Here is a 26,015-nt window from a genome sequence, read left to right on the forward strand (position 1 = left end):
GCCTGTGTTATAACGTCCAGTGGGAGAAAAGGTCAGATGACAGCTAACGCTTTGATTTGCATTATAAACAAATGAGAAAAAGGAGAAGGAAATTACCCAGGATTAGCCACAATCATCTTATTTCTAGGTAATGATGGTGTCTCTTGGGGCTTCTTATTCTCTTGATCTTTTAGAATGTGCATCTATTGTTTCGTTTTAAACAAAGTTAAATGGTATAAAAGTTCTTCACACTTTGATTATTTTTTACCTAACACTACCTATTTGTCTTGACCAATTGTATGCCAAGGGCACTGTTGTGGGTCTTAAGTGCCATGGTAGGCAGTCGGGCATGGATGTGAGCTGCACTGTGCTGTGAAGGGTAGAAAGAGGCTGGTGCTTCTGCACATGCAGCTGCAGACTCAGCGACACCACTGCCCAGGACAGCCAAGCCTATCCCATTGCCTCTTCATCCATGTCTTGTTCCCACCAGCGTGACAGCGTGACAGCGTGACAGGGTTAAGTCCTGGGGCCATTATTCAGTAGTGACATGAAAGTCAGGACTTGAGTGGAATTTCTCATTCTGTCTTCCAGGGACCCCGTGAGGTAGACAAGAAGGATGTTACTGCTTCTCAATTAGTTATAAGAAAGTTGACATTCAGGGGATACCCACTATTGTAAATGCAAAGCACAGACAAACATTTTGAGCCCTTTTATGTTTAAACTAATCAATGGTGAGTTTTTTGTTTTTTGTTTTTGTTTTTTTCAATGGTGAGTTTTCTTTATATATTTTATTAATTTAGTCATATTACATCTCAATTGTTATCCCACCCCTTATACCCTCCCATTCCTCCCTCCCTCCCACTTTCCCCCTACTCCCCTCCCCTATGACTGTGACTGAGGGGAACCTCCTCCACCTGTATATGCTCATAGGGTATCAAGTCTCTTCTTGATAGCCTGCTATCCTTCCTCTGAGTGCCACCAGGCCTCCTCATTGAGGGGACGTGGTTGAATATGTCGAATATGGGGCACCAGAGTTCATGTGAAAGTCAGTCCCCACTCTCCACTCAACTGTGCAGAATGTCCTGTCCATTGGCTAGATCTGAGAAGGGGTTCGAAGTTTACTGCACGTATTGTCCTTGGTTGGTGCAGTAGTTTGAGCAGAACTACTGGGCCCAGATCCACCCATCATAATGTTCTTGTAAGTTTCTAGGACCCTCTGGATCCTTCTATTCAATGGTGAGTTTTCAATTCACCAACTCCATATTGAAAGCAATTATACATGGGGAAATATACATAGATACAAAAAAAAATCATATTGAACAGATCGAAACAAAGTAACAAACAAGGGCTCCTTCCTGGTTAAGGAGGAGTGGGGTGGCTGACTCCTGTTTGCTTGCAAATCCTTCAAGGAGCAAAGATGGAACCTATTGGTTCAACCACATTCTGGTAGATGGAATCAAAAGAATTTGAGGACAAAACAGCAAAAATAGGGGCTTCAGACAAGCTTCGTGTCAGTATCAAACAACTGTAGGAAATTTTGGCAAAGTGGAGAGATAAGGAGGGGAGGGACCAAATAAGGTATGGACTTGAAATGGAAAGAGGTCGGTGTAAGGCGCCAGAGAGATAGATGGCTTGGTGGTTAAGAACACTGGCTGCTCTTCTAGAAAACCCAGGCTTGGTTCCCAGCACGAGCATAATAGTTCACAGCCATCTATATGTACCTCTAGTCCCAGGGCTCCGACACTTTCTTCTGACCTCTGCAGGCACTAGACACACACATGGTTCACAGACACACACATGGTTCACAGACACACACATGGTTAACAGACACACACACACATGGTTCACAGACACACACACATGGTTCACAGACACACACACATGGTTCACAGACACACACATGGTTAACAGACACACATGCATGCAAAACATTCCTACACACGAAATAAAGTTAAATTTAAAAAATATTTTAAGGAGGTCTGTGTGAGTTCTGGAATTATCTGGAACGGAAGGACACTCTGCTTAAGGAAACTATGTGTGGATTTGGGGCCCTTTGATCTGTACTCATTTTCCTTTGAAACGGGAGGGAGACAGTCAGCACGCAGTACAAGAATGTGGCCAAGCCTGGGAAATGAGAAAGCAGGAACTCAAGGGGAGTGCCAGTTAAGCCAGTTAATAGTGAATGGGGAAATGTGAGCATGATTGTTAGTTTTAATTGTGACACAATTTAGAATCACCTGAAAAGAGTGGTTTCACCTCTTGTGAGACAGACAAGACCTTGCTCACCTGTGTCAGCCCAGCGTGTTGACTATGGCTGTGTGACTGGCACTGGGGTATACCCAAATGTCCTTCTTCTCAGCATTGGCAGAGACCTGCTTGGGCCTAAAACACACCTACCTGCAGACTACCCATGAGCATCTCTGGGCTATCCTCACCTAAAGAAAGGCCTCTGGCCTCATTACTTGTCAGTTAATTGAATATTCTATCCTGATAGCTACTGGGGAAGCAGAGTGTTAAACACATGTTGGGGTGGGGTGACACCCCCTCCACAAAGTGGAGGACGCTGTTAGAGGGGCAGAGTAATCTTTCTTCTCCCACTTGTCAGGTACTCTTCTGAGCCAAACGACAAGGTGGCCACCCTGTTGGAGCTCTGGGTTAAGCAGGAAACACAGAGAGGCATCAGTGCTACACCACAGGAGACTGAATGCCAGCACTGAGAGAGTGCAGAGAATTGTAGAGCACTTGAGGGAGAATTGGTAGATTCTTGGATAAAATCCTGTGTAGATGCAGTTTCAAAGGATCCAAGGTTAAGTGACTTGAAATCTGTTCATAGTCCATGTTTGATGTACTTGTAAGTTCTTGTCAGCCACAGATACACTGATGGCCTGGATGTCTATCTCAAAATTATCCTCAGTCCTCAAGACAACAAGTTTCCCTCCTCTTCTTGACCAAAGGGGAGTTAGAGGCTGACGGCAGGGCTTAGAATGATGCAGGGGGCTCCCTCCAGGGACTGGGTGTGAGGGAGCCTGGAGTGGGATGCATTGTAGTCTATTTTATCTTGCTTACATTATTTTATGAATGCCTTTTTAAAGTATGTGAGTGATACATGACAGTTGGGTTGGGAGTAAAACTAGAAACACCATGAGGGTTGCAGGGGAGAGCCTTATATCATCCAAGTCTCTGGCCAGAGAGAATGACTTAAAACAATTTGCTTTTGCATCCTTCCAGATGCTTCCCTAACCAGCACATCTCCCCTCACCCCCTAAAATCAGTCTCCATGCCACTCCTCAGCCTGCCTTTTACAATCGGTACACGGTGAGGACCACGCTTAGCTTCTCTTCAAGTCTTTGTCTTGAAGCTAGTTCCAAGTGGCTATTTTGTCTTGGCAATAGGAGTGCTTTGTATCCCGTGTCCCTTGGTACCTGGAGAGACAGGAGAGAACTGTGTTTCACCCTTTCTATTCTCTTCCAAGTTAAGTGATGGTGGCAGTAGAAATACTAGTGATCAAAAGACAAAAGGGGGCAAGTGTTAAAGAATAATTTACCTACAAGTTCTAATTTAAAGAATACGTTATCAGACCATTTTCCAAGAAATTATACACATTATAAGTATCACTAGTTATAGGGGTATGCAGGTGGAGGGAGGCCAGAGGTCAACAACCATTACTTATAGGGATGTGCAGATCGAGGCCAGAGGTCAGAATCAGATGTCTTCCCTGTTGCCTCTCTACCTTGGTTTTTGAACCAGGGTCTCTCACTGAACCTCAAGGTCACCCAATTTGGCTGCACCTGTTGGCCAGCAAGCCTTGCGGATCCTGATTTCATCTCCCCAGCACTGGGATTGTAGGTGTTTCCTGCCCAGCCTGGCTTTATGTGTGTGTGAGTTCTGAGAGATGGCGCTTAGGTTCTCATGTCTGTGCCAAACTTTACTGGCTGAGACCTGTCCCTACTCTCTAGTCATTGATCATATTCACTAAAACCTTCAGGAGAACCTGGCTGAGTTTTAAGTTAGAGCATATCAAGCTAAAAATCCCATATATTTCTAATAAGAATTCATTTGAATTCTTTTTTTTTCTAACCCAGTTGGTATTTTGTTGATGGCATCTCCCCCCCCCCCCCCCCGCACCCCTTAGGATTTTCAGCTCTTCTATGAAAATACTACACAACACTTTTTGTTGTTAAGCTAAATCGTAGGCTCTGTTTCTGGAGATCTCAATAAACTAATTGCTTCCTCCAAAGAATCAAATTCCGTTCAGCATCTCTAAAGGATGGCCCTGGACCTGGGATCTAAAGCTGAGAAATGGCCTCTGCCTTTGAGGAATTCCAATTTTAATCCAAAGAGGCAACAGTGGAAGCGCCCTGCTCATCCATGTTGGGGCTGAGTCTCAACGGCTAAGAATCAGCCATGTGGAGAAGGCAAGACCATAAGAGAAGCACACCACAGCGGGCAGAGGCAGGAGGGAGACAGGGTCCCAAGAGACAGCTTTGAGTGGGCACAGCAGACAGCTCAGCACTTCAGGAGGGAGGACCTGAGGCTTGATGGAGTTGTGGGTGCAGCTGGCCAGGGTCAGGTAGCATGGGACTTTGCCCTGGGCGGTGACAAGCCAAGATGGTGGCCTGGAGCTGCTGTCCTATTCCTGGAGATCCATGAGTGAAAGCTTCGGTTCAAGCCCTACATAGATGGAGGGTAGAGCCTCAAGGGACTTGGGGCGGAGCCAGTATTGATGGAGCGTATCCTTGAGAAGATGAGGTCACATTAGGAACACCGTGACAGCCTTCCAAAGGCAAGGGGAAGTGGGGGCCATGGAGGAGTGGCCCTAAGACCTGCTGCTTAGAATGTCTGAGACGCCATCATGGAAGTAGGCTAGAACAATAAGCCAAGGAAAGGGAGAGACCGAGCGCACATGAGCAGAGGAGAGTGGTATGTGGCTGCCCCATTCTGAGAGAGAAGAGAGTCGGTGCCATGGCTCCCATAGTTCCAGTTGTCAGGAAGCTGAGGCCAGAAGATGGCTTGAGGGCTGCCAGATAAACATACTGAGATTTGTCTATGGAAGGGAGAATAAGGGCAGGAGGGAGGGAGGGGATGGGGGGGGAGGACAGATGACAGAGTTGGGTGCAGGACAGGAAAAGTTCAGGAAGTTGAGTTTTCTGCCACTGGCTTCTCTTTCCTCAGCATTGGAGGAGATTCTGGGAACAGAAGGGTTAGAGAGTTTGAAAAAAGCAGAAGATATCGCTGCTGCAGAGACCAACTGCAGAAGGGCATGAATAAGGACAACAGCACATTAGTTATTCAGTTAGCACCCAACAACAGTGACTACAAACTAATAGTCAAAGACTGTTGGAGAGCTTTAAGAACATGGCTGGGATTAGTGACCTGGGTTTGCCATGGGGGATTTCGTTCTGCATTTGTGGTTTGTTAGGAGTCTTCTTCACTCGCTGGGAGGGGTGTGTGTGTGTGTGTGTGTGTGTGTGTGTGTGTGTGTGTGTTGACGAAGAAAAACAGACAACAGCCCAACATTATTTGTTTGTTTGTTTGCTTGTTTGTTTGTATTGGGCTTCTATGGACAGTCACAAAATACAAGGCTGGAAAGAGGTGGAAGATATTGTTGAGACCAGTGCCGGGCCTTTGGCAGCTAGGTCAGTGGGAAGTGAGAAATAGTGAATAAGCCAAGACCCAGCCCACTAGAGAAAAGGAAGCTATGGATGAGAGAGAGGCTGAAGAGATGGCTCAGCTGATAAAGGCCTTGCCTGCCAGGCAAACATGAGAACGGAAGTTCAGATGGCTAGGACCCAGCCCAGGTGGGCGGGTGGTGGCCTACTTGTAATTTTAATACTGCAGAGGCAGAGGACCCAGGAGCAAACAAGCTTAGCCAGACTAGGCATATTGGCAGGCTCTGAGTTTATCTGAGGAACCCTGCCTCAGTGACTGAAATGGACAGCAGTTAAAAAACGACTTGTGACCCCGGCCTCCTGAGTGGCGCTGTCAGGTTTTACAGTGGCCATAATATATAAATTTCTTCATGGCAAATGATAATACTCATTTATTGCTAATTTTACATTTTTATCAGGTAAAACAAGAAGCTGTCTACCTACTTCCAAAAGTAACAAAATTCAAGTTCAAGGTAATATGATATCACCAGAAATTTTTAATCATATCACCCCTGGCGCAGGCAGATGTGACAGAAATCCCCATCTCAGGAAAAATCAAGTCTCCTGACCCCTTGCTGTGGAGATATAGATGCCACTGGATTTCCACAAATTACATGAACTCGCTCAGGTAGAGGCCTACTGTGTGCAAGTCACAGTGGGAGTTATCAATGTATGCCAAGTACAGGAGCAAGAAGGAGGCAAGTGAAAGACCCCCACCCCCCACCCCCGGCCTTTATGATAATGGCTTGTACCTCTCACCTAAGCATGCCTGGGAGCAGAAGCCCTTTAGATTTGAGATTTTCTTTTAAAATATTGGCATATACCTAATGCTGTATTTCAGAGTTGGGATCCAAATTTAGGCATGGAATTCATTTATTTATATTTTGCATATATGTTATAGACATAGCTTGACTGTGATTTTGTACACTATTTTCATATGTCTGTGTTTTCGCTGGCCTATCACATGAAATGTGAAGTTTTCCCCTTGTAGTATGATGTAGTATGATGCAGTTTTTCGATTTTTGTCATTTGTAATGATCATGGTATGGATAAAAATGATAAAAATTTGTGGCCTAGGGTGGCCAATGACTCAATGGACTTAGTGACATTTTAAACAGTAGTTGGAGATGGAAAGGGTGGCAAGTTAAAGGGCACACAGTATGACCTCACAAGCTGCCTAGCACCATACCAAAGGCACATAGTATGACCTTACAAGCTATCTAGCACCATACCAAAGGCACACAGTATGACCTTCATCAGCTACTAGCACACTCAAGCACATAGTATGACCTCACAAGCTATCTAGCACTATAGACAAGAATAGCTTGAAAAATGCATCAAGGCAAAGAACTGCATTGGGTGAAAGCTTCAAAAGCTAACGTGAACTTAAAAAAAAAAACATTTAATTTACAACAAAGAATCAATCATTTTCCTTGTCAGTAGAGCAAGTGGTTTAAATTCGGACATATGGAAAGATTTAACTTTCAATCCCCAACTCTAAGCCTTCTTCTGGGAGAAACCCATTACAATAATGAAGTAATGAAACAATTGGACGATAAATCCTGATTTTTGTAGCGAATACAGAGAATGTTTGATGTACAGCATCATTTCCGTGCTTGCTGGTTATTCCAAACACCCGGGTCTTTGCCCACGAGTTACAGGCAGGCTGCGGTTTGTAACCGACTTCAGAGAGTGGATGGAATTTGTTGAATCTTATCCTTCTAAGAATAGTTAGTAGCATTGCGGAGAATGGATGGGGAATGCAGCCACTTAAAGCAATCCAGGTTTTAGAGCAATTGGAGGACACATCCCTGGAAAAATAATTAATTCAAAATGCTGTCTGTTTTGATTACTCAACAGAGCTGTCACTGAAGGCCGAAGGGGCTGAAGAAGAGGGTGGGTGTGGCTCCTAGCTTCCAGCCCTCCCACCAGAGTGCTCCAGATTCTCACAAATGGTTTACATTGTCTCCCGAAGCTTACCCCAGCACCTCCCAATTCGCTTCCCAGAGAGTCAGTAAATTGTAGCTTTCACTGGCTTTTTGTTTTCCTTTTTAATTTTTCCTCACAGCTGTGAAAACTGCAAATTTTGCTTAAAATACATACCAATGAAATGTCTTCACTCCCTGAAATAACTGAATGGGATGTTTTAGTATTCCATTCATTAAAATGGCAAACGTGGAGCCTGCGGATGCCCATTCTTGCAGAGTCAAACTTCTGTTGGTTCTCAAAATTCCAGAAACTATGGCTCAATTATATGTAATTTGTGGCTCAACACAAGTGCTTGCTTTGTCTTGCTCCTCATTCTCAGTTTTTTATTATATGTGTTTGTTTGTTCGTTTGTTTGTTTATAGTAGGGCAGGGCATGTGCCATAGCTTGCTCATGGAGGTCAGAGGACAACTCTAGGAGTTATTTTTCTCCTTTCATCCCATGGGTTGAAATTCAAGTTGTCCAGGTTCCAGGCATGTCCTCTTCCTGGCCGACGCATCTCACGAGCTCCCACCATGCTCTCTTTCAGAGATCGTATTTAATTTTATTACACATGTATAATAATATCCCTATCATATAGGTACATATAATTAAATATATTAATTAATGCTCTGGACTTGGAATTATAGGCAGTTATGAGCTGCCATGTAGGTGCTGGGACCCAAACTGCAGCCTCCTGCGAGAGCAGCAAGCACTCCTGAATCACTGAGCCACCTCCCCGGCCCCTTGCTGCTCCCCATTTCACAAGCTCTCATATCCAAGTCTTCATCATTTGTTTCCAGCGCACTGCATGAGTGAAATGGGTGAAGTTGCCCCCCTCTCCACTTTTGTTGGTGTTTAAGAGTGGGAATATGTAAGAAACACAATTGACTTTTAACAGCTTTTCAGGAAAGGGGGGTGCATTCAGTCCTGTTACATTTCATGCCTAATACAAGTCACAGACTGATTTCAGGTATGCTTGTAAGATGCTGGTTGCACCCTAAAATGAGGAAGCTTGACGGATGTTCATGGTTTGGCAGAGACCCGTTAGGTTGTTAAATGTATGAGGGCCCCCCTCCTTTTGTGCAAGGAAGGAGACCAGAATGAATTTTTGATTATATGCTCCATAATTAGCGATTTCCCGAAGGCAGAACAGGTAGCATTTCTTAGATGAGATTTAAAATGAACATATGTTTGGGTGTTAACAGAGGCCGGGGCTTAGGGTAAAGGCATGAAACTGTTATTATCTTTAGGTCTGAGTTATCATTTATAGATAAGCTGATGACTTCTGGTGCAAACGACTGTAGAGTCAGCATACGTACGATTGAGGCGCTCTGTTAAAGACACACAAAAAGTTATCTGTAGATAAGAGTCCCTCTTTGGGGTTGGTGGGGTCATTGGACTTCAAAGTGTTAAGGCTCATGAAAAGAATCATTATCTTAAAAAGGAGGAATGATTTTGGCCTAAAACACCATGTTCAATGGCTATTGTTTTAAAACTCCGGCTAATGCATAGCACTGTAAAGCCACACAGGGAGGCGAAGGGGTCGCTTGCCCATCTCTGAGCAGCTTCCACTCAGACAAGCTGAGGTTCTCCCAGCAGCAGCTGAAGGTAGTGTGGTCTAGGGACCTGGCATGGTCAGTGGCCTGTTGTGGAAATTAACTTGGTTCTGATGTTAGCAATGTCTTGTTCCTTCCCTTTCCTGTGACCATTCACTGTCAGCACTTATGAATGCTGCCCCTGCACCACACATGGGAACAGATCTTCCTGTCCTGGGTTTGTTTATAAACTTGTTTTCAAATGGAGTTTAGGTTTTTTTGTTTTTTTGGTTTTTTTGGTTTTTTAATTCCCCGTTTAATCCTTTCTGGTTAACTCACCTGTTTGGAGCAGAACATCACACCCATTTTTGGAGTGTTCTCTTTGTTAGAAGTTTGATGTGTCACGAATAGAGGTTGAGTAGTCCAAACAAATGTATTGTTTAAAGCTCAAAATGCTCTGGGAAGAGATGAAATCGAATTTGGGTAAACCCCGTTCTCCCGGCACACTCTTCTATGTCAATATCGGTGTCGTCGGATATTTCCTCTCTAAAGCATCCGCTGACCTCTGGGACCAGACAAAGGAGGACATTATTAACACTGGTCATTCGTCTCTTCTGCCCTGGTTTGCACAGGACTTTCCTGGCTTTACCAATGAAAGTCCCACATCTGGGAACCCCCTGTCCCCAGGGACAGCCAGTCGCTCTACCTGTGACTCATCAGTGTGTTAAACTACCATGTTTTACATTTCCACAGTGGAATACATTTATGATTTTTGTTCTTGATGCTGCTGTTGGTGGTGTGCCATAGCTTTGTTGTTGTGACATATCACTCTCCTTTGTGGCTAAAAAAAAAAAAATTAAAGCCAATATTCAAATATTATTTGTTGTCAAGTCAAAAACCCTTCCCTGGCCACTGATTTTTGCTAGTTGAAAGAGGCTTTTGCAGTTTCTTTGTAGACCAAGCTCTACTCTGGGGTTCTAGTCAACGTCGACTGCACCTTTTTCCTTAATTTCACGTAGAACGTTCTCGTATTTCGATTATTTTTTTCAGTGTATTATTCCTTTGGAGTAATTTGATAGGCAGTTTGCCTGGATGGTAGGCTGTGTTACTTACTACATGTTTGAGATGATTCTGTCCTCTTGATTAGTGATCTCAGTCCAGACTCAAAATATTGTTCCTTAACTTTGTAGACCTTGCTTCTGTGATCAAGGTATTTGCCTCTGTCACATCTATCATCTCGTGTAGCCAGAAAATCTGCTCTAACGGTGACTCTTATAACACGTGTGTGTGTGTGTGTGTGTGTGTGTGTGTGTGTGTGTGTGTGTTATGAAGCTAGGATTTTTTTCCCTTGAGACTAGGACTTGAATTTGTAATCCAAGATGGTGTTAAACTTGCGTCCCCTGGGCCTAATTCTGAGATAATAGACACGTACAACCATGGCCAGCTAGGAAGCTTTGCAGTAACCTAAGTTGCACCATCACCTGCTCTCACTGGTCCTCTTTTGGATGCAGTAGTCTGCCATCTCCTTTAGCTGAAGATAGTCTTCCACATCCATGTCGGTGCATCTCCAGGTAGATGACCAAACCGCCTGAGGCTGATTCTTCACATCTTCCCAGTTTTTTGTCTCCTGAATTTTTGCTGTTTATTATAAAGTTTTTGTTCTTTTTTAGCTTAACTTTTGTAACCTGCTGGAGGAGCTTTTTTTGGGTTGGTTTGTCTTTTTTGGGGGACAGGGTTTCTCTGTGTAGCCTTAGCTGTCCCTGGACTTGCTATGTAGACCAGGCCGGCCTCAAACTCACAGAGATCCGCCTGCCTCTGCCTCCTGAGTGCTGAGATTAAAGGCCTGTGCCACCGCTCCCAGCTACTGGATGAGACTTTCAGCATGTAAGGGCTATTAGTTCTCTGAGTCGCCCATATAGATCTGTTTAGTAACTTTCTCATTCTGTCTTTTTTTTTTTTTTAAGAGAGCTGTGAATATCTTTGGGTTTTATTCTGGTCTTGGGAAGGTACAGTTTCTCGAGGATGACCATGAATTGCTTAGAAACATTCTTTTCCAACATTAAAAGACTTATTTAATCTGCTGGTCTATACATAAGTGCCCTTCCATAGCCCCCGAGCACCCAGCTCTCAAGAGCACATGCCTTCTGCCTGCCTGTGCTCTTTGTTGCCATTGTTGGGCTGTATTCTTTCTGTCTCGTCTCCCCCATGAGCTTTTCTGATTGCTACTTCCTTCCATCTTAAAGATTTTGGAGCCCTTTCTTCCTGCTTAACAGCCACTGACCTTTGCTTGAACCTTTCTTGGATTTGCTTCTCCCTCCTGCTGAGAGTAACCCCAGCTAGCTAGCTCGGAATTCTGCATTTAGGGCAAATCAAAGTACCAATAAGAACATTCCAGAACACGGTGGGGAGAAGATGGCAGTTTCTACTAACCAGGTAGCAACCCTTTTGTCAGTATTTATGTGGAAGAAAGGATTCGACAACTTAAGTTTCTGCCTCTTACCCAGAAGTCAAATTTAATAGTGGATTGAAACTTATTTTTTGAAGTTGTTGTATGTTCCAAAAATTCTTCCAACTAAGAATTAGTTAGTAAGTGATCAAAATAGCAGTTATGGTGTGTGTGTGTGTGTGTGTGTGTGTGTGTGTGTGTGTGTGTGTGTGTGTGTGTGTGTGTTTGTGTGTGTGTATCAGGAAATAAAATCATACAACCTGCATACATTCTTGAAATTTCACTGTGGCTTGGCTTCAGCAAATTACCACTTTGCTTGTAGCTTAAACAATATATTTAGACCTAAGTTTTAATCGTGGGAGCCCCATGTGTAAACATCACTGGATGCCATTCTTATAATTAATGGGGGGACAGTATTTTCTTTCTTCATTCCTCTGGAAAGCCCCTATTTTTTGGGAAGGCTTAAACGCATTGTACTCACCTTAAAAAGTGAAAGACATTCACTCAAATTTAGTTTAACTCATCCACAAAATCCTCACTACTGGCACTCAGATCCCAGTGCTAAAAGTGGATACAGTGTGTAAAACCTAGTCATCCACAATGGAAAAGGCCAGAAGACAGGCGCTCCACCAACCCTATAAGACCCAGAATGGTGAGGGAGCCACCAGCACACTTGAAGAGCTGTGTTATTGCCCCTTTTCCTTGAGACCTTAGGGTTCACGATGCTGCTGCTCAGTTGAACTAAGTGTGAGGGGTTTAACTGGGCCCTGAAGAAGCAGGAGCCAAGTGCCAGTGCTGGGTGCCAGAGGCAAGATGAGCATGCGTATTCTAATGGGCAGTGTAGACAAAGCAATGTCCGTAATGGCCTGACACATAATGGTCAGCACAGGCAACGTGATTTTTATGGTGGTGTGACGCCGTATGGACCTTTGGTACTGGCTAATCAGTCAAGGTGTTTCCAGACATGACATAGATAAGAAGCCTACTGCTTTTGTTTGGTCTGTATAAGCAGGAAAAAAAAAAAAAAAACTCAAACAAACAAAGAAAGGCTGCACTGGGTCATGGCAAAAGGGAATCGCAGACTGTGAACCAAACTGGCTTGAGCCAATTTGCAGACCCAGAACCCCTTGAGTGAATGGACGGCCAGGTCCTCCTGAGGAAGGACCTGTATAAAAATTTCTGATAATTTTACTGTTAGCCTTTCTTTCCCCAGTCCTTCCCCAGAAAGCTCTAGGGTGTTTTTTACAAGGGTAACTGCATACTGGGGAAAGGGAAGCAATCTAAGTCTGGTGGCACTGAGGACTGGAGAGACACACGTGAATCCCTGTGGCTCACGGACCTGCCAGCCTAGCCTACGTGGCAAGCACTAGGCCGAGTCCCTGAGAGACTCTGTTTCAAAAAACCAAGGTGGATGGTACCTGAGGAAAAACACCCCCAAGGTTGTGCTCTGCCCTCCACACACATGTGCACATTCATCACGCACAACTTCAAGCATGTGTGTACATACACACTCGCTCTACTGTAAATCAACCACAGTTCACATAGCCTACCTAAAGTGGCTACACAGATAAGAGACAGCTCCACCAGTTTCCTGTGAAAGATGTTAACAGCATGTTGCCGAAACATGGACCTGTGAAATTGGGGCTCCCTAAAATACTTCCGAAATGGGAATCATATTAAGTGTTGAACCTTCTAAGATCAGCAATACCACTGTGCTCACATCCCAGGCACGGAGAGTTGGACGTAAAGATCCTTGGCTCCAGGGAATGTCACAAATGGCAGGACTTTCTTGCATCGAGTCCCTTCTTAGTCCCTTTGCCTCCCTGGGAGTGAAATTACTCAAATTTAACATTTACTTTCTTTTAGGAAGTAAAAAATCCACATTCACAAAGCCAGAGGTTTGCAGGAAGTCTTGGTGACTGTGCGGCCAAGGGCCACACGGATGAGTAGTGACTGAGCAGGCACTGTGAAATGTGTTACTGCAAGTCAGCCCTCTCCACTTGTGTGTCCTTTTTCTCCCAAAGAGCTCACTAAAATCTCGAGGCTCATATTAAATAAATACTCCTTGATGTATTTGGTAATTTACTTTTTTATTGCTCATATGTCAAAGCCCCTTTTCCTAGACCGATGTGAGGAGGTGTAGGAAAAGGAAATTTCCATCCCTTCTATAACACTGGTGTGGGTGGATTAGAGTTTTCCATATGCCGTTTGAGTGAGAACAGTGTTTGCACAGAAGTCCATTTCAGTTCAAACCAGCTCCTTACCATTAAATACATAGCTGGATACAGATTCAAATGGTTAAAGCCATCTCCCTAAACATGATTTCATTAAAGAGCCATCATAGGCAACCTAACGTCCTCTATTTCTCTTTGCCAAGTATATTTTAATTATGAAAAAAAAATCCAACTATTTTCTATGTGTGTGTATGTGTGGTGTATGTATATGTGTGTGTTGGTGTGGGATGTGTGCACATACATGCTAGTGCACATACATGTGGAGGTCAGAGGCCAACACTGATTGTCTCCCTCAATTGTTCTCCGCCTTCCTCTTTGAGGCAAGGACTCTCCGTGAACCTGCAACTCATCCATTTGGCTAGGCTGGCCAGGCTATGAGGGTCTGGGGTCCTCTCTCCCTGCCTTGTCCCCCAGCACTGTGGTTACAGGCACATGTCACCGTGCCTAGCTTTTTATGTGGGTTCTAGGGAACTGGACTCAGGGCCTCTGCTAGCATAGCCTCCTCCCCAGTCCTGGGAAATTCAGCTTTTAGCACCACACCCAGCTTAACCTTTTCCATTTTTAAGGACGTTCACTATGTCCTTTAACGCGTTTCCTCTTGGCCATAGAGGCTAAGTTGTTTCATATCACTGAACAATGTGGAGATGCTCTTTTTTTAAATATATTTTATTAATTTATTCATATTATATCTAAATTCTTATCCCATCCCTTGTATCCTCCCATTCCTCCCTCCCTCTCTCCCTCCCTCCCATTTTCCCCTTACTCCCCTCCCCTATGACTGTGACTGAGGGGGACCTCTTCCCCCTGTATATGCTCATAGGGTATCAACTCTCTTCTTGGTAGCCTGCCATCCTTCCTCTGTGTGCCACCAGGCCTCCTCATCAAGGGGACGTGGTCAAATATGGGTCAACAGAGTTCGTGTGAAAGTCAGACCCCACTCTCCACTCAACTGTGAAGCATGTCCTGTCCATTGGCTAGATCTGGGTGAGGGTTTGAAGTTTACTGCATGTATTGTCCTTGGCTGATGCCATAGTTTGAGCGGGACCCCGGGCCCAGATCTGCCCATCATAAAGTTATTTTGTAGGTTTCTAGGACCCTCTGGATCCTTCTATTTTCCCATTCTCCCATGCTTCTCTCACCTAGAGTCCCAATAGGATGTCCTCCCCTCTGTCCCACTTTCCTGATAAACTCTTAACTCATAAAAGATGCTTCTTCTGACGCCTGTCTGCTAAGGAAATGACTGTCAAGTTCTGTGGCTTCCTCCATATTATTATGTGCAGACTCTGCAAAAATCTTCCTAACTGTCACAGCTACCACCCTTTTCCTTATTTAAGTGGGTCTTTGATCAGTCTTTGCTTACCCACAGTTCTCTTCCACTGCTGTACTCCCAAGACCCTGATTTGAACACCATGGTTGCACTAGTCTATGCATTCAGAAGATGCTGATTTTAACACTATGGTTGCACTAGACTATGCATTCAGAAGCACGTGTGGCTTCTGTCAGCTTGGGCTTTGCCTTTGGCTAAATCTGCTCTGACTGTCCCACGGGTTGGAGGTTCCCTTAGAAGTAAAGTCTACACATGCCTCAATCCTGACTGTTCTCAACCTCGGCAAACCACCAATGCTCAAATGTTGGGGGTTTTTAAGGCATTTTAGGAGTCTGCCGTGGAATGTGAAGACAGGAGAATTCCTGGGAGTTCCCAAGCCAGCTAGCCTGCTATATACACAGTGGAAACAATAAGACGCCCTGTCTCAAACATCTAGGGATGCTCTCTGGCCTTCTCATGTGAGCCATGGACTACAAACACTAACACACACGAGTAGGTGTGTACATGCATTCTTGCACACACACAGAAAGAGAGGAGAAGGAGGAAGAGGAAAAGGAGGGAGGGAGAGAGAGAGAGAGAGAGAGGGAGTGAGGGAGAGAGAGAGAGAGAGAGAGAGAGAGAGAGAGAGATTTTTTGCTTTAAGATCATTCTTTGCTATGAAATGTGACAAGAGGGCAACCTGCAGGGAATTGAGGAAGGGTCCCCTACTGGAAACCCCAATCTTTGGTTCTGCATTTGAAGGAATGGACCCCATGTTAACTCAGTTTGCTAATCATCAGTCTATTTTGCAAAATAAATAGAAAGTGGCAACATCATAGTCTGTGAATAGTGTAGTTGTCTGGTTTTGCTTTCCTGTTATACAAGCCCACAGCCAGCGTACCATGAAATCTGGCCCAGGTTTGGGAAGTACCTCTATAGCTCAGTTTAGTGGCTTTTAAAGAACCTTCATCAGTTCTATGGGGTGCTCTTGAATGAGCCCATGGAAGCCAGGAACTGATATAAACTAGAGGCTGAGCTTGTCTTAAAAGCTCAACTCATTTCATAAACATTATTTATATATTGCATGCAGAGCCTGGCGAGACATGCCGACCTGACACATAATACCTGAATCGAGTGTGGCTAGACCCTTCACTTTGACAAATTGTTCCTAATATATCTGTCAAAATGCCTCTGAAAACAATCCAGTTTATTAAAAACTGTTTGATATATGCATTTTCTTTAAAAACGCATCCACTGTACCGGAGAGATGGACTCCTCACAGACACTATGCCCCACTCATTTGGTAATCCCTGGGCCTGGCACAGTGCCTGGCACTCATAAGGCATTCACTGCATAATTGGATTAAATTATGGGTAAAGTTAATAGGTGTCCCAGATAGGAGACCAAGAAATACGAGCTCTTAAAAGCTTTCTCCATTTTCCATAGTCTCACTCCTAGGTCCTAGGTGGCTGGTCACTTAGTGAGTTAGTTAGTTTTAAAGTGATTGAAACTCACCAGGTTTCTGTCAAAAGAAGAACCAGCCAGCGAGAGACATGACGTTAAACACTGACACTGAATTGAGTTTTTAAGAACTATAGAGCATGTCTTTGGAGGGCTCCGTGTGAACACAAAGTGTGTTGTCTGCGTGATGGAGCCTGAGTATACAGCAAAGGCGATTGACAACCGATTCTGACATTGTTCATCATGTCTGCGAATGAAAGCTTCAAGCAGCTGTCTCATGTTCTTAGCCCTGAGACTATGGTCATTTGAATTCCCTACTTCGCTCCATTCCCATCTCAGCCAATGAGTTTCTACTGTGAATTCTGTAGCTACGGGGTTTCCTTGCTATGTCCAAGTATGTGGGCATATACTGCCCAACAGTAGAACTTCCTTCTATGGAAAAAAAATACCAATAACATCATCAGTGAACATTTATAACAAAAGAGAAATGGGAAAACAGAATATTCTTTAAATTCTATTTATTTGTGTAAGTTTTTACTTACTTATTTTAGTTAGTCATAACCTTTTTAGGAAAAGCAGGGTGACTTTTAGCTTGTGTGTGTATGTGTGTGTAGTTAGTCATAACCTTTGTAGGAAAAGCAGGGTGACTTTTAGGTTGTGTGTGTGTGTGTGTGTGTGTGTGTGTGTGTGTGTGTGTGTGTGTGTTTGTGCGTGTGTGAATGACTAAGGTCTGAACCTAGAGCCTTGTGTACACTATAACCAACCACATTAACAATTGAGAAAATACAAATTTAAGCCACAATAACACCATGTTATACCCCTTTAAACAGATAGAAATGAAGCATTGTGGTATCACGTGTTGGCTATAATATTTGATGCTTAAGAACACGCACATACTTTGAATGGGTTGTAAGCCAGTACAACCTCTGTTGAGTATGACGTTCAGCATGTGCATGTGGAACGGTTGAGCCCTTCCATCCAAGCAAGTGCAATGTGGACTCTCCTGCATGTGAAAACAGAGGACATGTGTGATATGGGCTACATTGAAGAAACCCTGGAAACAATTTGAGGATTCAAGACATAAGCATATTCACAGTTGTGTCTTTGGGACAGAGTCTGCCAACTGTAGTTGGGCACATCCGTCATTGTGAAAACATAGTGCGCATACACTAAGACGGCTATGATGTCCCTAGCAGACATGACTGTGTGGGACCACTGTCCTATGTGTGGCTCATCGTGGACAGAAATGTCCTGATTCAGTGTCACTGTGAATAGATCACAATTTATCTAACGACCTCGCCCATGCAAATGGTCACACCACGTGATTAGTGAAATGACATGACAGCTGCTCTCAAACAGATCACTGAACAGGGACAAAACAAGTCTCCGTATATTCTGATTTGAATATTCTGTCAACCTACAAGCCAGCATGAACTGCTGCCATGTTGATTCATTCTCAGGCCCTCATGTCGTCAGGAGGTCTAGACTCTAAATTGTCTCTTGTTCACATCTATGAGGAGCAGGGGAAGGTCCGTTTTCCAGGCGACCTTAACTGGTCTGGGTTGGACAATGTGACTATCCGTGAATCGATCACTATAATTGGGGGGAATCATTATCAATCATAATTAATAGCATATTGTGTTTAATAAACTTCATCACACATGGGCTAAGGTCAGGGCAAGGAAAAGGAAAGTACTGGCTCTCTTGAGGACTGTAACAAGGGTAGGTGGATGCTGAGCATCTGTAACAGTGGATAATGTCGTCCCACCCACGAGATAGAACATTGTGGCTTGATTTATGGCCTATAAGTGATATGAAGCTGTTCAAAGGACTTACAGAAGCAGGGAAGTGTTGCTGCGTGCAGAGAGTGAGAGACTTTGGAGCACTCAGTCCGAAAGGACGTGTCTTCATCCAACTCCTCCCCTCGGGGCTCAAGGAACTCAAGGAACTATGCGAAAGAGGAGAAAGAAAGATTGTAAGAGCCAGAGGGAATGGATGACGCTAAGGATGCAGTGTCCTCCAGACAGAGCAGTGCTGACGCACATCTGGACTCACAGAGATTGTGACAGCATGCGCGGGGCCGGCACATGTCCAAGCCAGATGGGGTCCCACCACTGAGAGAAGCAGACATAAACCCCCAAGCCTAACCAAGAAGCTACCTCCAATTGGCATCTACTTGGGAAGAAAGAAATTACTCCAATGGAGTCTCACTGGGTTTACTAACCACACACTAAGGTTAGGCCTCAAGTTTAACAGTAGATGGCCAACACAAAATGAACTCATTGGTGGTTTTGGAGATTTTTTTTTTTTTGTCTCATTGTTTCGTTTGGTTTTTTTTTTTTTTTTTTTTTTAACTTTACCAATCTTTTGCTTGTATGTTATGGTTTCCAATTTTGGGTTTTATGGGTGTATTTGTGTGTATGTGTATTTCTGTGTGTATAGTTGTGTGTGTATATATATATCTGTGTGTATGTGTGTGTGTGTTTGTGTATGTGAGAGAGGGAGAGAGACAGAATGTGTGTCTATGTCTGTGTGTATGTTTCTTGTGCTTTTCTTCTTCTTCTTTCTTCTTCTTCTTCTTCTTCTTCTTCTTCTTCTTCTTCTTCTTCTTCTTCTTCCCCCTCCTCCTCCTCCTCCTCCTCCTCCTTCTTCTTTTTCTTCTTCTTCTTCTTCTTGGTTTTTTGATATAGGGTTTCTCTGTGTAGCCTTGAATGTCCCAGACTCACTTTATAGACCAGGCTGGCCTCTAACTCACAGTGATCTGCCTGCCTCTGCCTCCTGAGTGCTGGAATTAAAGGCGTGCACCACTACGTCCAGCTTTTCTTCATTTCTTATTCTGGGTTGGTTGTTGGTTGGTTTGTTTGCTTATTTGTTTTCTAAGGAGGATAGGTGGGAGGTGGGGAGGACCTGGGGTGAGATGAGAGAGGGAAAACTATGATCAGAATATACTGTATGAAACAACATTCACTTTCAATAAAAATATAATTAAACAAACAAAAAAAAGAAAGTGCTTCGATGTGGCAGTAGACCCAGAGTCCCAGTATGTCTTAGCAGTGTTCCCAGATCTACAGGGACAGATGAGACATTTGTGGAATGGTACCCCAAGGTGGCAGGCCTGTGGAGAAGCAGGACTGTGATCCCAATAGGAAGTCTTTGGAGTTTTATGTGATCAAATTTTTTATCTCCCTCAATAATACTGTCTTTGTCTACTTGATCATCCAGGGTATTGGTTTAAAAAAATACTTTCTAGACACTTCAAGGGATATGAGAGATTTTTGTTGGTGGTGGTTTGTTGGCTGGTTGGTTGGTTAGTTAGGTGGGTGGCTAATTGACATTACCACCATTACACACACTTCTGAAACCTTATCATTTCTAATAGGTCATTGTACAAGCATCCACCCTTGCTTCATTTCTTTATGAAGTCCATGTGTTTTACTCTTGGAGGTAACAGATCTATGGGTGGGCCTGCTATGCCAAAGAAGTAACATCTTATGGAAGCTGTGCATGCTCTAGGGTTTTATACAAGAATTATCCTAAGTAGAATTGGTCCCTTTTAAGACCTCTCATTGAGAGCTATTTCTAGCAAGTCATGTAACAGTCCTTTCATTTTGTCCTACATATAAAAAGCAGAGTTGGTTCCTTCCCTGGGAAGTTTTGTTAGCATTTATTCTGAACCATCTAGATTTGATCCTGCAGCGGTTGCCACACAGCTTTCCATCTTGTGTCTGAATGTCACCTCAAATTAAAGGTGGGCCATCTTATTTTAGACACTGGACTTAAAAGGACGTAGTGCTATGTTGGACTCACATTTCCTCTCCATAAAACCAACCCTGAAATATTATTTATTTTTATACACGAACTCGCATTACCTCATTTTGCCTTTGTAACTTACTTTAAGCATCACCTTGCTTGCTCACCTTCCAGACTATATAAGCTTAGCACTGTGCTTTGGCCAAAAGCAATAAAATGAGACCCGTTTTGCTGTGACTCAGCAAACGATGATCAGCATTTTCTTGGCACATATATTACAGAGATGGCTATTTTCTAACATTTCCCTAACCTTCCTTCTGAAGTGTAATGAAGGGTCGTTTCGTTTTTACATCAAATTCTATTTGCATTTAATGCCCCAGCACACTCCATTAGTGGATTTTTGCACTTAGGGCCAGATAATCAAATATTCTTGATTTAAAAAAAAAATCCCATATTGAATTTATAGAGCAGCCAATGAGGCTCCCAGGTATTGGCCTATAAATAAGCAGAGCTGCTTGTAAATGTCCCCTCCCCCACTTGCCTTGTATTACTCTCAGGCCAAAAATACCAGTGTGCTGGGTTACCTCATATTGAATTTCCTGACTATATGGTGGTGTGTTTCTTTTGAAAAAATAAATGCATCAATACTTTTCTCCACTTCTTAAGAAATATTATTGAACCTAAAGAACTCTGTTACGGTCTTCTATGTGTCTTGTATGGGGGTAATTTTTTCTGAACATGTCTCCTTAGGGTATCGTCTCAGGTCTCAATGGCTTGTGACTAGACATTGCTGTCACTGGGCCAAACCCTCTGTTTGGGGCATATTGTGTTTCCTATCATCTTATGAGACTTCTACACTTTTCTAGTGTTGGTCATTCCCAGTTACGTAGTGAGTTCAAAGCCAACCTGGGCAGCAGGCAACCTTTTCCCCTAACTCCCTCCCTCTTGAGGGAAAAAAAAATTTTTTTTTCCCTTAGGATTGAGGCTAGATCAATGGTAGAGCATTAGCCGCACTCTGTACATGTGGCCCTGGGTTCCGTAAAGCAAACTAACTCTACTGTACTGTCTAAGCATTCATTCTTGTCCCCTGTCCACAATGGTAACTGGTCTGTGCATTCCCTTTCACCATTGTGTAGTGGCCGTCTAGTCTGCATTTATCTATATTTAAGTGTTTTTAAAGGCTGTAACACAGCGGTAGGTATTGATGGAACACAATGTGATGTATTGGAGCTCTTGGTATCTACTAATAGCACACAGTATCCCTATGTTTAAATATCTGTAGACTAAAAATCTATAATGATGTGGTGTTCATCGGAAACTGGGCTTCTGGGTGCTGTTTAGGGTTCTTATGTCTTATCTATACCAAGCAAGCTTCTGACTTTTCATTCTTTGTACTAGATTTGATGAAGAGGCATCTGTGAGCCCCATCAAGCAAATTAGCCTCTTTAAAAATACTATTTGAACCCCTTCTCAGATCTAGCCAATGGACAGGACATTCTCCACAGTTGAGTGTAGAGCAAGGACTGACTTGGACATGAACTCTGGTGTCCCATATTTGACCACTTCCCCATGATAGGGAGGCCTGGTGACACTCAGAGAAAGGATAAGCAGGCTTCCAAGATGAGACTTGATAGCCTATGGCCATATAGTGGGGGAGGATGTCCCCCTTGGTCACAGAGATAGGGGAGGAGAGTAGGGTGAAAGTGGGAGGGAGGGAGGAATGGGAGGATACAAGGGGTGGGATAAATTGAGATGTAATCTGAATGAATTAATTAAATAAAAATTAAAATTTAAAAACACTACTATTTGGAAAATCTGTAAAACCACATTCTTCCATATTTCAACATTTGTATTTTGGATTCAGTTCTCATAACTAAATATCGTCTTAGAAAACTGCTCTCTCTGAGATCTCCTCATTGATTACCAAAGATATATTTCAATGTTCTTCATGTTTAAATCTTGTCCACATCTGCAATGCATTCCTTGAATAATTTTTTTTCATGTGTTGTCTTAAGGCTGCATTTTCCAAAAGCAAGTCTATGAGGTTTTACAATTTGTAAAGAGGCAGCATTTTAATTTTAACTATCTAAATAGCGCGTTCTTACTTATATATGTATACATGCACACGTGGTTTTCTTTTAACGTAACTGAAACCAAATAATCTAGTTTGTTGATTTGTTTTCTCCAATTTAAGAAATAAAACAATCACCAAGTATTTGATTCACAAATAAAATGGCATTATTTTGACTTCCCACATATGAAATAAAATTAACCTACCCCTTCCTCATTTTTAATGATGTAAGCTAGGATTTCATCATCAGGTGAAGCTAAATATAATAATAAAGACTTCCTTAGATGGATTTTTTCAAAGGTTTAACAAGTTTGCACCTTTTTGCACTGTTGCAGTAATGGCCATCTTTGCCCCCACCACCTGCTTTGCATGCCATTTCTCAGCAAATACCTTTTTACTCTTACAGTATGCTTACCCTTCTATCAGTCACCTACAATAATAATTTCTATCAAGCTCGTAAAGACATGGAGTTGGGGATGAGAGAAATGGCTCAATGGTTAAGAGTACTGGCTGCTCTTCCAGAAGATCCAAGTTTAAGTCCCTGCACCCAGCTCAGAACCACTGGAGAGATATATGATGCCCTCTTCTGGCCTCTTCAGGAACTACACACACATGATGCACATATATACATGCAGGCAAAATACCCATACACGTTAGACAAAAATAACTTTTTTAGATACACAGTTGGTAAATTTCTAAGCACTTTCATTTTTCTTTTAAAAACTGACAACCCTGGCTTCACTTGGGCAACATGTATATTGAAACTTCACACACTGAGCTAAGGTTCTTCCTTTCCTCTCTATTTTATTTTTTATTTTGTTGTTGCTGTTGTTTTTGTTTGGTTTGGTGTTACTTTTAGTTTTTCAAAGTAGGGTTTCTCTGTGTAGTCTTGGCTGTCTTGGACCTCAACCCTGTAGACCACGCTGGCCTCAAACCCACAGAGATCCATCTGCCTCTGCCTCCCAAATGCTGGGATTAAAGGCATGCACCACCCCCTTTTCAAACACAGTGAAGAGGGGGGAAAATCCAAAATCTTCCAGGGGTAAGCTAGAAGATTCCATCTTCCAGCTATTTCATTGAGATGGAAGCAGAGAAGAATTTGTGGGTAGAGACATGGAGAAGAACTCAAGGGACACTGGCCGTGATGTTGGAAGCTGGATCTTAGAAAAGCTGCCTCTGAGACTGGGTGGCGTCTTTACTCCCACTCTGCTTTTATGCCTCTGGGTTCATCTTTCCGCTATGAGGGAAAATATTTCCTGGTTTGTGGACAATGGTCAGAAACCTTTGCTTTCAGAGCTACTGAAAATTTAAGTCTTGAATTTTCTGAGAAAAGAAAAAACAAAACAAAACAAACAAATAAAACAAAACAAAACAACAACAACAAAAAACCCTCGGGCTGGAGAGATGGCTCAGAGGTTAAGAGCACTGACTGCTCTTCCAAAGGTCCTAAGTTCAATTCCCAGTGACCACATGGTGGCTCACAACCATCTATAATGAGATCTGGTGCCCTCTTCTGGCATGCAGGTGTACATGCAGGGAGAACATTGTATAAATAATAAATAAAAGAAATAAATCTTAAAAACAAAAACAAAACAAAACCCTCAAAGATAAGTGGCCTTAGTAACCTTTCAATGTAACATTCTATAAGATTTGTGGGTTTTTAACTATTTTATGATTATTTTAGAATACTTGTGACATGTTCTTGGGAAACTCTGGCCTTTTGGCAGAATTTTAGTTAGTTCTGGTATCCCGTCCGTGTTCCCTTAAAAGAATTCTGGGGCTGAGGAGATGGCTCAGCATGTAAGGCATGAGGACCCAAGTTCAAATCTCTAGCAGCCATTAGAAAAGCCAGGTATGCTCATGTGCGCCTCTAACCCCACTGCTGTGTGGGTCGGAAATAGGATGATCATTCAAGATTGCTGGGTTCCTCTCTCAAAACTGTAAAATGGGGAATGATAGATCAGGATGCCCAGTAGTCTCCTTTGTCCTGTATCCTCATGCATATAACACACACACACACACACACATACACACATACATACACACATACATACACCAAATATACCTATATAATATATATTTATGTGTGTGTATATATACATTATATATATGTAAGCTTATGAAAAATAGCATCACTGTAAAATCTATTTTTTGTGTGTTTCTACTGTAGGTGAGGACTGACATTAGAAGTCGTGGATGAAGACATCAGAAAAGTGAGCTTCAGCCATAAAAGTGAGCTATTTTCTTTTTTCTTTCTTTCCTGTCCTGGTTTTTCTTTTTGTTACTTGACTTTGAAATATCTGTCAAAAGATTAATACATTTATAATTTATATTTATTAGATATTTTATATAGATATATGCTAAAGCCATTTTTTAAATTTTAAGTAGTTTTTTCCAAAAAAAAAAAAAACTATTTTAAACTAGTGTTTAATAAACTATTTTGCAGTCGAGAATAACACCTATTGTTATGAAAGAATGTGAAGTAAGACAATGCTTACTTCCTAACCATACACACTTAGGGTAAACACAGGGTCAAAAAGGAACCTATCCTCTCTAGACCTGTCTCTTCTGGTTAGCCTGCAGCGAGCTAGTGTGTTAGTGTTCCTTTTAAGTGATGTTCATTGGCCGGACACAGTTCTAACCGTCCCTTTCAGCTTCTTTTCTCACACTTTAAAAAATCCCACTCAGGCGCTGTAGTGATAAAAGGCAAAGGGAGGACACGTGCCTGGTAGGCCTGGGCACTTGTTTGCTGCCTCCTTTCCATACTGTTTGAGGCTATAGACCCTCACCACAACTGAGGCTATTTGTCAACCGATGGGCACTGCTCAATACCATATCAAAATCCCATAAAATGAGAGGAATGTATGAGGAACTGCATCGGGTGAGCACAGCGTTCCCACTTTGTGTGTGTGTGTGTGTGTGTGTGTGTGTGTGTGTGTGTGTTTATACCTTCAATTTTATGACAAAATGAAAAGAAAAAAAAAAAACCCTGAAGTCCAGCAATGGGTTAGAGCAGTAGTTCTCAGCCTTCCTAATGCTGTGACCCTTGAATACAAGTCCTCATGTGGTGGTGACCCCCCAACCATAAAATTATATTCATGCTTACTTCATAACTGTAATTTGCTACCCTTATGAACACAGCGTGAATATCTGTGTTTCCCAATGGTCTTAGGTGACACCTGTGAAAAGGCCTGTCAGCCTCCAGAAGGGTCGCGACCCACAGGTTGAGAACCGCTGGGATGGCGTTTAATGGCCTCGACCCACAAAGTAATACTGCTTCACCAGAGTCATAAATAGTTAATGTACTGAGCTGTTCTGGAAGAGTTCAAAAGTGTCACAGAGACCATCTTTCAGTGGAGTCAAGATACTTCCGCCTGTGTCTGAAATCGTTAGAGTTCCATTACTAGTGAGACAATGGTTTGCCCCCTGCAGGTCTTTGTCACTTCCAGGAAAAGTCCCATAAATTCTTTTGCTTAAGTGTGTCTAGAAGTCTCACCAAGGGTTTGTACACACAGCGCCCAGAGCCACCTGTAGTGACCTATGAAAATATTTCAACCAACTTCCTTTCAAGGTATAAGAAAAATATCAGTATGTTAATGAAATATGTAATATTGGA

General features: G+C 42.9%; 1 protein-coding gene across 10 annotated transcripts in view; it reads left to right on the forward strand.

Moving 5' to 3' along the window:
• PLEKHG1 (pleckstrin homology and RhoGEF domain containing G1) overlaps window positions 1-26,015 on the forward strand; it is a 211,379-nt gene that overhangs the window by 34,767 nt on the left and 150,597 nt on the right. For 7 of the 10 annotated variants that reach the window (XM_084777823.1, XM_084777818.1, XM_084777824.1 and 4 more), the window contains exon 2: window positions 24,570-24,631. The gene's annotated coding sequence lies outside the window, so the exon portion shown is untranslated. Of the gene's footprint in view, window positions 1-6,046; window positions 6,101-24,569; window positions 24,632-26,015 lie in introns of those variants that run through there. The other 3 variants (XM_084777813.1, XM_084777821.1, XM_084777811.1) reach the window with 2 other exon arrangements.

The sequence above is a fragment of the Acomys minous genome (assembly GCF_964271855.1).
Source record: "Acomys minous genome assembly, chromosome: 3".
Taxonomy (NCBI): domain Eukaryota; kingdom Metazoa; phylum Chordata; class Mammalia; order Rodentia; family Muridae; genus Acomys; species Acomys minous.